Source organism: Lepidochelys kempii, unplaced genomic scaffold (assembly GCF_965140285.1).
Source record: "Lepidochelys kempii isolate rLepKem1 unplaced genomic scaffold, rLepKem1.hap1 scaffold_29, whole genome shotgun sequence".
Taxonomy (NCBI): domain Eukaryota; kingdom Metazoa; phylum Chordata; order Testudines; family Cheloniidae; genus Lepidochelys; species Lepidochelys kempii.
Window position 1 is genome coordinate 434 of NW_027621931.1, and position 17,227 is coordinate 17,660.

At 51.2% G+C, this 17,227-nt stretch overlaps 3 non-coding genes across 3 annotated transcripts; 2 read left to right on the forward strand and 1 right to left on the reverse strand.

The window, feature by feature from the left end:
- The first annotated feature begins 1,936 nt into the window (after positions 1-1,936).
- TRNAC-GCA (transfer RNA cysteine (anticodon GCA)) lies at positions 1,937-2,008 on the forward strand. The gene has a single exon. It is a non-coding gene; the product is annotated as a tRNA-Cys (tRNA).
- A 1,404-nt stretch (positions 2,009-3,412) lies between these two features.
- On the forward strand, positions 3,413-3,484 carry TRNAE-UUC (transfer RNA glutamic acid (anticodon UUC)). The gene has a single exon. It is a non-coding gene; the product is annotated as a tRNA-Glu (tRNA).
- A 7,507-nt stretch (positions 3,485-10,991) lies between these two features.
- On the reverse strand, positions 10,992-11,065 carry TRNAT-UGU (transfer RNA threonine (anticodon UGU)). Its single transcript has one exon. It is a non-coding gene; the product is annotated as a tRNA-Thr (tRNA).
- Between the last annotated feature and the right edge of the window lie 6,162 nt (positions 11,066-17,227).

A 17,227-nucleotide genomic window follows, 5' to 3' on the forward strand; every position in this document is an offset into this window, starting at 1 on the left:
CTATCCCTACCCTCCAGCGTATCTACCACTCCTCCCAGTTTAGTGTCATCCGCAGACTTGCTGAGGGTGCAATCCACACCATCCTCCAGATCATTAATGAAGATATTGAACAAAACCATCCCCAGGACCGACCCTTGGGGCACTCCGCTAGATACCGGCTGCCAACTAGACATGGAGCCATTGATCACTACCCATTGAGCCCGACAATCTAGCCAACTTTCTACCCACCTTGTAGTGCATCCATCCAGCCCATACTTCTTTAACTTGCTGACAAGAATACTGTGGGAGACCGTGTCAAAAGCTTTGCTAAAGTCGAGGAATAACACGTCCACTGCTTTCCCTTCATCCACAGAACCAGTTATCTCATCATAGAAGGCAATTAGATTAGTCAGGCATGACTTTCCCTTGGTGAATCCATGCTGACTGTTCCTGATCACTTTCCTCTCCTCTAAGTGCTTCAGAATTGATTTCTTGAGGACATGCTCCATGATTTTTCCGGGGACTGAGGTGAGGCTGACTGGCCTGTAGTTCCCAGGATCCTCCTTCTTCCCTTTTTTAAAGATGGGCACTACATTAGCCTTTTTCCAATCTTCCGGGACTTCGCCCAATCACCATGAGTTTTCAAAGATAATGGCCAATGGCTCCGCAATCACATCCGCCAACTCCTTTAGCACTCTCGGATACAACGCATCCGGCCTCATGGACTTGTGCATGTCCAGCTTTTCTAAATAGTCCCGAACCACTTCTTTCTCCACAGAGGGCTGGTCACCTCCTCCCCATGCTGTGCTGCCCAGTGCAGCAGTCTGGGAGCTGACCTTGTTTGTGAAGACAGAGGCAAAAAAAGCATTGAGTACATTAGCTTTTTCCACATCCTCTGTCACCAGGTTGCCTCCCTCATTTAGTAAGGGGCCCACACTTTCCTTGGCTTTCTTCTTATTGCCAGCACACCTGAAGAAACCCTTCTTGATTTGCGCTTAGCTCAACTGATGGTTGGTTGGGAAATGTTATTCTAACCCTCGATCAGGGTTGGAAGGGACCTCAGGAGGTATCTAGTCCAACCCCCTGCTCAAAGCAGGACCAACCCCAACTAAATCATCCCAGCCAGGGCTTTGTCAAGCCAGGCCATATAAACCTCTAAGGATAGAGATTCCTCACCTCCCTAGGTAACCCTTTCCAGTCTTCACCACCCTCCTAGGGAAATAGTGTTTCCTAATATCCAACCTAGACCTCTCCCACTGCAACTTGAGACCATTACTCCTTATTCTGTCATCTGGTACCCCTGAGAACAGGCTAGATCCATCCTCTTTGGAACCTCCTTTCAGGTAGTTGAAAGCAGCAATCAAATCCTTCTCACTCTTCTCTTCTGCAGACGAAATAATCCCAGTTCCCTCGGCCTCTCCTCATAAGTCATGTGTTCCAGTCCCCTCATCATTTTTGTTGCCCTCCCCTGGACTCTCTCCAATTTGTTTCTGTAGTGGGAGGGGGCTCTGAAAACTGGGCGCAATGCTCCAGATGTGGCCTCATCAGTGCCGAATAGAGGGGAATAATCACTTCCCTCAATCTGCTGGCAATGCTCCTCCTAATGCAGACCAGTTACCCATATTGAATGCAGGCTCAGCAATATTTGATAAATTGGTTGCTGTCCATTCAGTCGGTTATTTCCTACTTATTCATAACTAATGAAGATGCTCTAAGGGGATGGGCGAGAGCTGTCCCATCCGTGTAGTTAATCCACCTCCCCAAGAGATGGGAGCTGTGTCAGTGGGAGAAGCTGTGTCGGTGGGTGGGCAAGCTGTCGGGTCTACATGTATAGATAAAGTTTAATCAAACCCCATTTTTAAAACCACCCATGGTCTGGGAATGGAAAAGGAGCTCTCTGAGCAGGGCCTGTCCTTCAAAATCCTTAAGATCACTGACTTGCCTATGCCAATGCCATGGGGGTGTAGCTCAGTGGTCGAGTGTTTGACTGCAGCTTAAGTAGTCCTTGGTTCAAATCCAAGTGCCTCCTTACAAGCCTGTTCCCTTAACAAAAATAAGCACATATCCATTTCCATTATGTTCGGGAGCTCCACTGAATAGGGATGAATGGAAACACTCAGTGTTTTCCTGTGCAAATCCAAAGAAACCTAGCAATCAGGTCCCTCATCTGAAATCAGTTCCAATCCTCTGAGTGTCTAGTTTGTTTTCATCAATGAAACAAAGATACATGAAGGCACATTTGCAGATCCTTGGTCTCCATGGGCTACAATGTGCAGAAGAACAAGAACTCCATCCCCTTGGGAGGAATGGACTAGTCTGTGTTACATTCCAATAGCAGCTGTTTAAAGGGAACGTGCTTCGAGTTCATGATCACCCGCAGCGTCTCTGTAAGGTTACCAACCACAGAGCTGGTTGTGGCTGCATCTAAGTAACCGCAGAGTTAGTGTAGGACCAGATCGTTTATGGCACAGCGTCACTTTCTGGTCTCGTTGATCATTTGGGTAGAAACAGCCATTTCCTGCCTCTCTTTCACACAGAAGGACAATTTTCTTTGTGCAGACGCAGGAACATCAAGATCTTTCTCTGTCCCTTGTGCAAAGCAGGGTGTCAAATTCCAAGGAACCTTCCTCTTCTGGGATGGAAACAATGGAGAAGCAGGGGGCCCTGGGCACCTCCAGCCCTGGCCGGGAGATGTTCCCTCCCCGCTTTCTTTATGCTGCTGTTGTTATTTCATGGAGTGTCTGGGATGGGGAAAAAGCTGAGTTCACTCCAGGTGGAGGGAAAAAAGGACGCTGAGAATCTCAGGGCCTCAGGGAAAACCTAATCCCTGCTACCGGGATCACTGAGGTGCTGGGGATTTGAGCAGGAAAGGGACTGTGTGAATTGTCCAGGTGGGGAATGAATAACCACCGACAACTAGTTCCACCTCATTAACCACTGACACAGGCTAATCGTGCTGCAGATAGAAGGGAAACTGGGAGCGATTCTTTGCTGTCAGCCATGGAAACAGTGACCCGACTGCACTGCAGTGAATGTGCTGGGGAAAGCTGGACTTTACAGGCAGGTGGAAATAGCAGATCCGAGAAAAGCCTGGAGCCCCCCCCCCAACTTCTTCCACCGGGGTGAGGTGTTGAGCGACTCACAGCGCCCCCCAGCGCCGTTACCTTTCAGCAGGGGCTGGCAGCTCCAGCCAGTCAATGCAGGGGAGAGGGCCGAGTGTATCTCTGCACCCGGAGTCCAGGGCAGGCCCTCTCTCTCCCCCACACAGAGAAACTGGCCCTGCTGCAAAGTGACCCCTGAGAACCAGCAACCTCCAGGACAGAGGGTTTGGCCCTCAGAGCAGGGAATGTGTCCCCCATGCTGCCGTTAGGCCCCTGGAGGCTCTGGAAACAGGAGGGCTCTGAGTGTAACCCATGCCAAACAGCCCCCGTCTGGGGCTGTAGCTCAGTGGTAGAGCGCATGTTTTTCATGTATGAGGCCCTGGGTTCGATCCCCAGCATCTCCAAGTTCTCTTTTCACCCTGCTGCTTTGCTCAGGCCCAGAGGGGATGTGGCCCAGCAGTCTCCCAGCAGGAGTTTCAGTCCTGCTCAGTGCGTGGCAGGTGCCCATTGCACGAAAGGTCTGTGGGGGTTTCTGCTCCTAAGTCACCTTGGTACATTTAAGATTCCCACCCAAGGGGCGGCTTGGGACAGTAGCGGATGAGAAGGGGGAATCCTCCAGCCCTGGAGGGAAAGGTCCCGTCTGCCCAGACTGAGGGGCAAGGAGACGGAGGGGCAGTCAGTGCTCAGAGAGGAGAGAGGTCAGTGATTTACACCCATCAGGGGACACTGTCTTTTTGAGGCGGGTGCAGCTGGCTTGGGATGGTGCTGATGATGGATAGAAAACAGGCTGGAGTCAATGACAGATGGGACCACAGAAGGGGAAGGAGAAGGGCATCTCCATAGAAGGTCCTGGGTGCTCAGATACCCCAGTTCTAGGTACCCTGGCCTGTCCCAGAGAGAAAAGACAAAGAGGGGTCCAGCCCCCCGACAGTCATCCCATGGACAAGTATCTGGTTGGGAGTGGGGTGAAGGTTCCCGCTGGACAAAGGGGAGCTGAAGTCCCCCAGCGTCCTGGAATTTAAGCAATGCAAGCTTCAAACCCTGCATGGGTGGGGCCTGAGGGGCACCCGCAGAAGGTTGGGCTGGACAGGGGCGGCAGGTTTCTACAATTTTTGGTGGTTTCCAGAATGGGACCAAGTCCTGCCTCCCCGTCCACCTCCCCCCACATCTGCCTAAGGCTCTGGGAGGGAGTTTGGGTATGGGAGGGAGAGGGAAAGGGGTTGGGCTCTGGGAGGGAGTTTGGGTGTGGGCTGTGGGTTGCGGCAGGGTGTTGGGGTGCAGGAGGGAATGCAGGGTGCGGGCTCTGGGCTGGGGCAGGGGGTTGGGGTGCAGGAGCAGGTGTGGGGGCAGGCTCTGGGAGGGAATTGCGTGTGTGGTGTGGGCTCTGGTCTGGGGCAGGGCGTTAGAGTGTGGGAGGGGGTGAAGGGGTACAGGCTCTGGGAGGCAGTTTGGGTGCAGGTGTGCGGTCTTGGTTGGGGCAGGGCATTAGGGTGTAGGAATGGGTGGGGTGGCCAGGTTCTGGGAGGGAGTTTGGGTGCAGGGGGTGGGCTCTGGGCTGGGGGAGGGGGTTGGGGTGCAGGAGGGGGTGCAGGCACAGGCTCTGGAAGGGAGTTTGGGTGCAGGGGGTGGGCTCTGGGTTGGGGTCGGGGGTTGGGATGCAGGAGAGGGTGCAGGCACAGGCTCTGGGAGGGAGTTGGGTGCAGGGGGTGGGCTCTGGGCTGGGGAAGAGGGTTGGGATGCGAGAGCAGGTGTCGGGGGAGGCCTGTGGGAGGAAGTTTGGGTGCGGGATCTGGGTTGGGGTTGGGGGTTGGGGTGCAGGAGGGGGTGCGGGCGCAGGCTCTGGGAGGAAGTTTGGGTGTGGGGTGTGGGCTCTGGGCTGGGGCATGGGGGTAGGGTGCAGGAGGGAGTGCAGGGGGTGGACTCTGGGAGGGAGTTTAGGTGCAGGGGGTTGGGGTCTGGGCTGGGGCTTGGGATGCGGGAGAGAGTGAGGATGCAGCTCTTACCTCAGGGATCTCCCAAAAGCGACCCACACCCCCCTCTGGCAGCAGCTCCTAGGTGGGGGGTCTCTGCCCATCGCTGCCCACGGACACCACCCCAGCAGCTCCCATTGCCACAGATGGCAATGTCGGCCCTCGGGGCAGGGGCAGCGTGTGGAGATCCCCCCACCCCCAGGGCTGCAGGGACGCGCCAGCCGCTTCCGAGACTGGCAGGCCACACGGAGTGTAAGCAGTGTCAGGGTGAGCCTCACCGTGACATCTGGTGGTGAGGTCTGGCAAGTTGTGGAGAAGAACTTCAGGGGCCGATCTAATTTGCATAGGCACACCCACCCCGCCTAGAACGAGGCCATAGCTGCCCAAATGCTCACTTTGGCTGCTGTGGGATCCCCAGTGTCTCTGTTATTGGGGCAGGAAGAATAAATTGTTATTACCCTGATTATGGGAACTGTGCTGGGAACTGTACTTGGCCTTTTGTTATGATGGAGGGACTCACCATCAACTAAGTAGCACTCGCTAGGCAAGGGTCATGGGTTCCAAAACTCTGTGAATTGAGAGAGGTTGGAGACAAGTATTAATACTTGGTGCCATGGGTCCCTTGGTGATGGACTTACATGCTAATTGCTCTTCCTTTTCTCTCCACTGTGGAATCTCAGAGCTAATTTTGATTCCGTTAGGACTCTAGTTACAGGCTGCTAAGCTCATTTTGGGCTAATGGTGTCCCAGCACTGAGGCTCCCCTACTACAAGCTGACTTCACCAAAGAGCTGAACTGAGTAAGAGCCGAAATCACTGAGCGTTGTGTGAAGTAGTGGGGGAGCCTGAAGATCTATTGTGGAGAAGTTTGCGGGACGGCTGGAGTGCCTCGTGGACAGGCTGGTGGAGCAGTTCGTGGGACGGCGGGAGCTGCTGGTGGGCCGCGGAGCGGAGCTGAGCGAAGCAGTTTGTGGGGCGGCTGGTGGAGTGGAGGCCTATGGGGCTGTGGGGCGGTCAGCTTCAGATCATGTAAGGTGCCTTTTACCCCCGCCCCCATCTCCACCCAGGTTGGGAGGTAAAGCTCTGCAGATAAACTTTTGAACCTTGGGGCTGCCCTGACCAGGGACAGAGACTTTTGGGTCATTGGACTTTTGGGACTTTGGGTAATTTGGGGTTGCTGGACTCAAGAACCAAAGGGAAAGGGCATGCCCCAATTTGCTTAGGGTGGGTTTTTTTTTTTGCTCGTGGGTTGTGCTATGAATCCTGTTGGTGCTGTTTCCCCAACATAATGCCACATTGTTTCTCTCTGTTATTAAAAGGCTTTTTGCTACACTCAGACTATGTGCTTGGGAGAGGGGAAGGATTGGCTCTGGGAGGCGCCCAGCGGGGGTGGTACATATTTGTCCCAGGTCACTGGGTGGGGGCTCGAGCCGGTTTGCACTGTGTTATTGGAATGGATCCCCTAGATACTGAACCCGGTCCTTGTTGCTGCCAACTCTGACGGGCAGAAGGGTTACACGGAGCGAGGGTGGGCAGGAAGCCGCCTTAGCCCCCTTGTGCTGCCGGTGATGGCGGTGGGGGTTCCCGGGCCCTTTTAAATTGCCCGGGGGCAGCAGGTGGGGCTGGGGGAGACACTGGCCCCCGGACTTGGGTGGAGCCAGGCCCCCATGGTCTTATGTTGCTGGAGCATGGGCACCAGGGGCCCAGATGAGGCGCCTCCCCTGCGGCTGGAGGAGCATGGGTGCTAATCCACGTTTTGACGGGTTGGTTTTTGGAGGGTTAAATGAAGGCAGCCTCTGCTCTGGGCTCGCCCAGTTTCAGGGCCTGACGCTGCTTTGCACAACGATGAATCTCGGAACAGGCCAGCACTGAAATGACGGCAGAACCTGAGGAAGGAAAAGACTCTGGGTTCGTCTGTGAGCCTTGACACCGAACGGGAGCCGTAATTTGACTCGCTTTGTGGCTGCGGCCGGTAAAATGTCAGGACAAAGTCGTCCCAGTGACTGTGACACTGGGTTTGAGGCGGCTTTGGTCTTATTCAAATGTAACTAGCATGGAACACTTGTGTTTTTAAAGGTGGGTTCCCCAAGCAATCCCAAGTTGTTCTTCCCAGAGCTGGGTGATGGTGGGCAGCAGGGGATCTCCCCAGTCTGTGGGGGAATCTCTCTGGGCCCCACTGTTAGTTCTCCAGCCTTTCTCCCCCTAACCACGCACACCCCTCCCCTCTCCATTATCAATGCTTTACAGCGACCCCTCCCTCCCCCTATGGGATACAGCCTCTCGGTGCCAGAGACTGACTGGGGCTCCCCTCTGCATGGCCCCAATGGGGAAGGAAAGGGACCAATGGGGGAGGAAGAAGACGGGTAGAAGGAGTCAAATGGGGCTAAACCAGAATAGAGGAGATTTTCTTCCTGTTAAAATGGACTGGAGTCTCATTGCTGGAAAGCCACACCTTGAGTGAGGTTTGAACCGGCAGCCTTTCAATTGCCAGGCAAAGGTGCGAACCACAGAGACGGATCACGGCCGACTTCCCAGCGCTGTCCAAGGAGCCCCTGCAGGGGTGCAAGTGGTTAGTGCAAAGGGCAATATTGCTGGGGTTGTGAGTTCAAACCTTCCCTGCAGCCCTGGTTTCTATTACCCCATGGAGCTTCCCCAGCTTGCTTGTCCTAATTCACATGGAAAGTGCCATGAGAGGAAGGTCTGAAATGTGGACGTTGGTGCAAAGCTTGGGACCCCCCACCAGTGCTGCCATTAGCTGTGGGTGGGTTGCTCAGGGGCAGGGAGAATTGATTTCTTTGCTGCTGAGAAAGCTGACAGGACGGGTCTGTGGGCACCAGAGCTCCCCGCTTCTTCCAGCACACGCCAGGCTCTGTCTCTCCTGGAGGAGGGTCATAGAATCATAGAAGATCAGGGTTGGAAGGGACCTCAGGAGGTATCTAGTCCTACCCCCTGCCCAGAGCAGGACCAACCCCAACTAAATCATTCCAGCCAGGGCTTTGTCAAGCCTGACCTTAGAAACTTCTAAGAAAGGGGATTCCACCACTTCCCTAGGTAATGCATTCCAGTGTTTCACCACCCTCCTAGTGAAAAGGTTTTTCCTAATATCCAACCTAAATCTCCCCCACTGCAACTTGAGACCATTCCTCCTTGTCCTGTCATCTGCTATCACTGAGAATAGTCTAGATCCATCCTCTTTGGATCCACCTTTCAGGTAGTTAAAAGCAGCTATCAAATCCCCCTTCATTCTTCTCTTCCGTAGACTAAACAATCCCAGTTCCCTCAGCCTCTCCTCATAACTCATGTGTTCCAGTCCCCTAATCATTTTTGTTGCCCTTTGCTGGACTCTCTCCAATTTATCCACATCCTTCTTGAAGTGTGGGGCCCAAAACTGGACACAGTACTCCAGATGAGACCTCACCAATGTCGAATAGAGGGGAACGATCACGTCCCTCGATCTGCTTGCAGTGCCCCTACTTATACACCCCAAAATGCCATTGGCCTTCTTGGCAACAAGGGCACACTGCTGACTCATCTCCAGCTTCTCGTCCACTGTCACCCCTAGGTCCTTCTCTGCAGAACTGCTGCCAAGCCATTCGGTCCCTAGTCTGTAGCGGTGCGTTGGATTCTTCCATCCTACGTGCAGGACTCTGCACTTGTCCTTGTTGAACCTCCTCAGATTTCTTTTGGCCCAATCCTCCAATTTGTCTAGGGCCCTCTGTATCCTATCCCTACCCTCCAGCGTATCTACCACTCCTCCCAGTTTAGTGTCATCCACAAATTTGCTGAGAGTGCAATCTACACCATCCTCCAGATCATTAATGAAGATATTGAACAAAACCAGCCCCAAGACCGACCCTTGGGGTACTCCGCTAGATACCAGCTGCCAACTAGACATGGAGCCATTGATCACTACCCGTTGAGCCCGACAATCTAGCCAGCTTTCTATCCACCTTATAGTGCATTCATCCAGACCATACTTCTTTAACTTGCTGGCAAGAATACTGTGGGAGACCGTGTCAAAAGCTTTGCTAAAGTCAAGGAACAACATGTCCACTGCTTTCCCCTCATCCACAGAGCCAGTTATCTCGTCATAGAAGGCAATTAGATTAGTCAGGCATGACCTTCCCTTGGTGAATCCATGCTGACTGTTCCTGATCACTTTCCTCTCATGCAAGTGCTTCAGAATTGATTCCTTGAGGACATGCTCCATGATTTTTCCAGGGACTGAGGTGAGGCTGACTGGCCTGTAGTTCCCAGGATCCTCCTTCTTCCCTTTTTGAAAGATGGGCACTACATTAGCCTTTTTCCAATCTTCCGGGACTTCCCCCGATCGCCATGAGTTTTCAAAGATAATAGCCAATGGCTCTGCAATCACATCCGCCAATTCCTTTAGCACTCTCGGATGCAGCTCATCTGGCCCCATGGACTTGTGCACGTCCACTTTTTTTAAATAGTCCCGAACCACTTCTTTCTTCACAGAGGGCTTGCCACCTCCTCCGAATGTGTAGCCAGACAGACAGCGCCCCCCCCCCCCCCCCCCCGGCCTCAGACCAGCATTGCTGGAAACACAGGAGGAAGCTGGAACAGGGCACTTAACATATATTCCAGCACAGCCTTTGAAGCTGTGAGAGCACAGGTGTGCTGCTACAATGTGCCTCTGGGAACAGATACAAGGATTAAGCTCACAGCAGGCAGAGGCCCTGTGACAGACATGGCTCTTAGCCCCTACTAAATAGCTTGATGCACTCACACCAACATCCTAGGTGGGAAAATATTTACCCTGATAAAAGAAGTGTCCAGTAGTCGAAACTTATTGTTTCTCTCCTTTGCAAGTGTAAACTACTCTTGCGAAAGCTGGCGTCACCCCGACAGACCAGCCTCAATTTGGCATAAGAAAGGAGAAAGAGAATAAAGGAGTACAGAGGTATAAGTAGGGGACCTACAGCACCATGATTTTGGAGTGCTTTTCACTATCTATCTGCAGGTCAGATAAGTGACAGCCTCCCAAGGCTTCTGCAGCTAAGAGGGTCCCTACACCTTGTCCCTTATTCGTCTTTCCGCGGAATTGAGTGACCGATCCTGGCTTGGCACCGCTGGAATCGAGAGATGCAAGGAGGGTAAGAAGCACCCACACCTGATCTCCTATCTTTCGTGTACACATATTTTGAAATAGAGCTCTATACTTTGTTTTCTTTCTTTGGGATTGTGGCTTCAGTTTTGTAACTTGTTTGTGTGTGTAACATCTCTACATTTAAATAAGTAGGCACGAGCAATTTTGTAACCACATGATTAGAATCTAGCTTAATAAATTTTGGTAACCATTTGTGCATAAGCCTGACTTGTTTTCTCTGGTTTACTGTAAAGCAGCCGACACAATTAAAGAACCTCAGCCGTTTTGGCTCTAAAGCCTGGCCATTAGGTGAGAGTACTAAGAGCCTAGTGTTGAGTTGTGCCGCCTCCACGGGGCAAACTCTTGGGGCACCTGTCAGTCAATCCTGGCTGCCCGCTGCGAAGGAGCTCTGAGCTCTAGCAGTTAAAGTCACGGGTGGTTAGGACCTTGGGGCATCTGTCAGCCTAGCCCAGGCTGCCCGCCGCGAAGGGACAGTGCGTCCAAGCGGTTAAAGTCACGGATGGTATAAACGGGCATAGCTGGCACCTCACCAAACATCCTTGGCCGTCGGCTAACACAGCCCCAATGAGCCACTTGGTGTGAGAGCTCGGACCTGCCCCTGTCCCAGGGGGAGGGGGTCATCTGCGAGGGGACTGCACCACTGACCTATCAGCTCTTAACACCCAAACTTTCAGTCACTCTATCATCAGTGCCTGTGCGTGTAATTTAAACAGCAAAACCAGCATCACTGGGCTAGACCAAAGGTCCACCTATCTCTGTATCTTGTCTTCTGACAGCAGCCAGTACCAGGTGCCCCAAAAGCCACTCAACAAGGCACCACTGGGAGTTGAACCCAGGATCTCCTGTTTACAAGACAGGTGCTTTAGCCAGCTAAGCCATGGTGCCCGTCTCTGGCTAACGTATGGTGTCTGCCCACACCTGACTCCCTGCCAACGCCCCCCACGCCCGGACAAGCGTTGCTTGTGTTGGATTCTGTAAAGCAGAGAAGCAGGTGAAGTTTTGCTCCCAAGGTGTGTGTGTGATTCTTTGGACAAGTCTGCGCTACAAAATTAAGTCAGTGTAATGACATTGCTTTGCGGGGTAAAAAATTTAACCCCCCTGAGCAATGCCATTATGCCAACCTAATCCGAGTGTAGATAGCACTGGATTAACAGGGGGACTTCTTCCCACCCACTCTGTCTCCGTTGGCTGAGGCCTGCTGGTCCACCTTTCGCTCGCTCCTATCCTCCCCCAAGGCCTCATTGCCGGCTGCTCGTGCCTCTCCGCTCCCTACCCCACGGTCTGCCTGCCACCCACACTTCTCTGCCCCCTCTCCTGAGACAGACTCTGCCCGCCACCCACACTTCTCTGAGCCCTCCCATGAGACCTGCCCAGCCTGCCACACACTCCTCTCTGTCCCCTCCCCTCACCTGCCCTGAGAACCGCTCACACCTCTCTGCCCCTCCCACGAGGCACCTGCCCAGAGGAAGTTGTGGCTCTTCAGTTTCAGTGCCTGAGCATCCTTGGCCCCAGTGGGAGCCAGGCTACGTCTACACGACAGAGTTATGCTGCTTTAGTTAAAGCGTTTTAATTAAGTCGTTTTTGCATGTCCACACTAGGCTGCTTGTGTCACCGGAGCGCATCCAGGCTAGCAGCTCTTGGATCGCCACAGAGAGCAGTGCATTGTGGGACGCTATCCCACTGTACAACTGGCCGCAGGGTGCTTTGGGAAGGGTTTGCAATGCCTCGTGGGCAGCCACACGAGGCAGGTTTCTCTATCCCATTGTTCCATGGGCATCCGACTCGATTGCCAGCTGCTTTTCAGCTGCCGTGGGCATGGTGGGCAGAGAGTGTGTGTGTGTTGGGGACAGACAATGTGTGTGTTCGGGGAGCGTGTGTGTTGTGGAAGAGTGAGTGTGTTGGCACGCTGTCCCTAAGTTCAGACAGCTGCTGGAAGCAACCAGTCCTGAGTCAGGGGGAGCGGGACACCCCAGTCCTGAGTCAGGGAGAGCGGGACAGCCCCGACATCAGCCCCCACTTCCCGCACTGGCTCAGCACAGCCCAGCAGTCTCTGTCACATACACACACTCACACACACTGCTGCCTGCCTGGCTGTGTGTCAGGGTGCAGGACAAGGGGGGTTTAGAGGGCCATGGGCCCAGCACTTTTTAGCAGCCCTAAGAACGGACGACGGAGGGGGGAACAAGGTGGAGCCTTGGGGGAAGAGGCGTTCTGTGGGTGTGGCCTAGGAGGGAGGGGTGGCATCAGGGAGAAGGGGCGGTGTGAGATTGGGGCCTCAGGGAGAAGGGGCGGAGTGAGTGAGGGCTGGGGCGAAAGGGGTGTCATGGGGGCGTCACAGTTCGGATGCCGGTGGCCCCCCCACTGTAAGGAAGATTCCCCCACCCCTGCTCTGGGTCCGAGGTGTGGTGAATTTGTCAGGTCTGAGACAGGAGTTGCTTGTGAATGACAGTGACCCCTTTGCCAATTGGCACCAATAAGCTTTTGTCACACATTGTGACGGGGCAAGGCAAGACGGCTATAGTTAAGTAGTGAGGAACAGGTATTTTAGCCCCAGGCTAAACAAATCCTTGGTACCATAGTAACCAAACGGCAGTTGTTTCAGGTTAATCAAGACACCTGGGGCCAATTAAGATCCTTCTAGAAAGCAGTGGAGATAGCTAGGTTGATTGGAACACGTGAAGCCCATCAAGGCCTGGCTGGAACTAGTGAAAAGCCTCCCAGTTCGTCAGTGAGGCGCATGTGTCAGGATCTGTAGGAGGAAGCCGTGCTGTTGGAGGAACCAAGCAGTGCAAATCCACATCAGGTGCAAGGAAGGAGGCCCTGAGGTAACAGCGAAGGAGATACTGAGTGGGGGCTGCTGTGGGGAAGCGGCCCAGGGAATTGTACACGTCCTATTTCCCAAAAGTCAGCTACCATAGCTGCTACTATTAGGGTCCCTGGGCTGGAGCCCAGAGTAGAGGGTAGGCCCGGGCTCCCCCCTCCCCTCCCCTCTCCTTCTTGATTAATCATGGATACTGGGAAACAGAGATTGTGCGAGGGAGGGTTGCTTCTCCTCACCTCCCTTGCTGGCTTACGATGGCTCAGTAAGCTGTGGCCCTTGCCTCTAGAGAGAGAGAAGGGCTATGTGGAGGGTCACAGTGAGCCTCTGGGGCTAGCAAAATCCACCAGGAAACGTGGGACCCATAGAGACAAGGACAGAGCTTTGTCACAACATGCACTGAGCTATACCGTCACACCCTGATATAATAGAAAGGCCAGCACAAAAAACAGAGAAAGGAACAATAAGATACTAAAATAACAATGGTTGGAACTCTCCATTTCTCTCAGTCTTTGGGTAGATGGGTCCTAAGAGCTGTAGCTACAGTTGAGGAACCAGGCGATCGGACAGCTGGCCCAGCCCTCCATACTAGTACCTCCCTCACATATAGGGAAATGGGTCAAAATTGGAATTCATGTCATGACTAACTTCCCATAGGGGATCAGTCTGTCTCAGGCTCTGTCTATACTTCAAACACTGGAAGTGTAAGAACTTGAAAAACTTCTACAAATTGTCTCTTTGAATAATTTTGTTTTCACTAGAAATAGACTTTGAAACTAAGCAAAATAAGTTCTATTTGAAACACAAAAATTTAAAATCTATCCTGGGCCAATATTCACTTATACACTCTCACACACATTCTTCCACCCCAACCATTAGAGTGAGGTTTTCTACCAGAACGCCTTACACTACAGGGGGTAAATTAAAGCAAATTAACTTTTCAAGATCAGCTGTCACTAAACAAGACACTTTGTTTTACAAAGTGATTCAGATTATCACACAATTAGTCTCCTACTCTTTAACCAATAAATTCTTTTTCATTGGAAACAATAACATATTCAAAGAGCTCAAATTCTTGTCATATGAGTTCATTTCCTTTTAATCCCCATTGCCAACAACTGAACCTTGGCTCTAGTTCTGGTTTGTCCCAACGTAGGTCCCAACCAATTCTCTGAGTTCACATATCGCTGGTTCTTCTGCCATGTGTGTTGGTGGAAGGGGTCTCCTATGTGGGAATGTTTGCATCACGAGGAAAAAAAAATCTCTCTTTTCACACTTTTTAATCTTTCAAAGTAGGAGGAGGTAGAGGAGAAGGGATGTAAATGCATAAAACACAAGAGAAAACTGTCCTACACTAAAGGCATTTATCGGTATAACTATATTGCTCAGGGGTGTGAAAAATCCAGAGTTGAGCAATGTAGTTACACAGCCCTAATGCCCTCTGTAGATAGCGCTACGTCAGCAGGACATATAGCTTGAGGGGGCTGGACTAATGAAGTCCGACGGGAGAGATCTCTCCCATTGGCTTAGAGCATCTGTAATAGCATGCTACACCAGAGCAGCTACATGGGGGCAGCTGTGCCAACATCAGCTTTATTGTGAAGCCGGAGCATCAGACACAAAACCAGAGAATCAGGACTCAACATGCGAGTATCTGGAAGTCTGAAACTGGAACCGGACACGTTCGTTGCCTCATTGGTTACCATCATTTCCACAGCCTGAAAGTCCTTGTTTCTGTGAAAATAGAATGAATTATATTGAAATTAGAATTCATTAAAGAAATGCTACTTGAAGGGTTTGTTGAAATATAGTTGTCAAGAAGAGAAACATTAAGGAGTGTGAGACAATGGGTCCTCAAACTAATTAACTTAGAGCTCCTACTGAGCTGGGAGATTGGTAAACATTCGTATGCAAGTAAGATATGTATGTATATTTGTCAGTTTCTGCTTCCTTTTGTCTCTTATGTTAAATTGGCTTATCTGTATAAATATGTTAGCTTGAGCCTTTGCAGGGGGCTCACATATCTGTGTGCATTGGCAAAGTGCTTTGCTAATAAACAGAATGGTCTGACAAATTATGTGAGTCCTGAATCTGACTTTGACATTATCCAATGAGGCACCCAGTTTGGAATCCATGAGGAGGGAATGTCCTATGAAGCACTCTCTCTCTTTGGATCCAAATGGTGAAGGATGATTGTTCTCAATCTAACCCTGGCATGCTTTGGATCTGTAATCAGTGAGTTGTACAAACAAACAATTTTCCTTGGGGCTTTGGTCACCATAGCTTCTTTTACTGGGATGGAAACCAAGAACGGAGCGTGTACTCATTCAACCCCAGTTCTTTCCAAATCCTTGGCCTTGGTTAGGGTAAATGTACACTTCCCTGAAGTAGAATCCTTTACAAAAGCACTCAAAATCTCAGCAGTGTTAGTGAGGAATGGCTTCCTGAAACATGCCCGGCTTTTCTTTAATTTGGTGGCACAATTCCAGGCAAGGGACTGGTTACAGGCCTGTTAGTTATCAGAGCTGGAGTTTCTATTCAAAACTAGCTATTTTTCTGCAGCTATTAGATTTCCAACACTGATTTCATTTCATACACTTTTTTTAGCACCTACAAAGGATAAATTCAATAAAAAACCCACTTCTATTTCCTCAACATCTGCATCATGAAGGGGACCATTCCCCATGCCATAGAATTAGTTAGGTTATTTAAAATTTTTTTAGTAACCTAGCATCCCCCATAATGGGGGACAAAACAGCCCCCTTGCCAGAAGTGGCTTTACCAATTGATGGAACCTGGGATTTAAACTCCAAATGATCACACGGTGCTTGGGATCAAATTCCCCTTCCAGGTTTTTGACACTTTCATCTCCAGGCATAGCGACTCTGATATAGGATTAAAGAAGTCAAAGCATCGTCTGATGCATCGTGATAATGCTCTGTGTTTATCCACTTGCCCAGCATCTTCCTGCTGAGAATTCTGCTCCTCTTTCTCACATGCCATCGCATCACCTGCTGCGGTAGAGACAGAAACCTCAAACAGGGATGGAAAGGGGAAGGCCAACGAAAAGAAGTGCTGGAGACAGGTCAAATAAAAGCAGGAACTGAACTCCTCCAAACACTTCCCCTAACTGGGAGAGAGGAGGGGATCAATTCAGCCTTCACATCCCATCAAATTCATGGGGGGAAGGGAGGAAGCTACTGCCTGATGTCTGCTAGGATCTACAGGAAGCCATGAGCTATAGTTACCCTGAGGTTATGACCCCTGCTCGGGACAATAATGAACTGAGTGACCTCCCAAGGGCTTCGTAGGGCATCCCAGATGTTTCCTTCAGGCACTTACAGATTCTGAGTTGGTTTCATGTTTCCTCACCTTTGCAGGGAGCTCTCAGGGTCTGTCTTTCCTCTGAACCCTGGAGCTCTGAGACCCATGGCTCTTCCCCTTCTTCCAGCTGGGAAAACACATCAGGTTTGGAAATGGGAAACCCTGCTCAGATGAAAGAAAACAAAGGAGTTCAGGTGATTGCATAAGACTTTGTCATAAAAAAACAAAACATTCTATTAATTTCACTTCAGTGCTTAGTGTGACCTGGTGTGCCTTGGGGAGTCCTGACTGAAAACACAACTGAGGGGAACTGAGGGGCAACTGAGGGGAAACAGCTGTTCAACCAGTCAAGATTGCACTGTGGTTAATGTCACAGACACTCAATTTCAAAGCATCTCCTAAAACACAGAGAAAGTAAATCCATGTCCCAGAAGTTGAAGACTCCAGACAGAGGACAAGTCTCCCTGGAACTGCTTCTTGCAGAGAGAGAGAGGTCCAGACACAATGAGAGAGTCCTGGGGAAGCTGGGAACACTAAGAATGGGCTGGTGGGGTTCAGTGGAGAAAGGGAACAGGAAGGGCAGGGATATCACTGAATGCAGGATCTCAGCAGTCCTAGATGTCAGGATAGCACCTAGTGCAGCCCATTGGAAAACATAATCCCAACTATACATATAAAATGATGGGGTCTACATTAGCTGTTTCCACTCAAGAGAGGGATCTTGGAGTCATTGTCGATAGTTCTCTGAAAACATCCACTCAGGGTGCAGAGCCAGTCAAAAAGCGAACAGGGTGTTGGGAATCATTAAGAAAGGGACAGATAATAAGACAGTACATAACTTGCCTCTGTATAAATCCATGGTACGCCCACATCTTGAATATTGTGTGCAGATGTGGTCGGCCCAT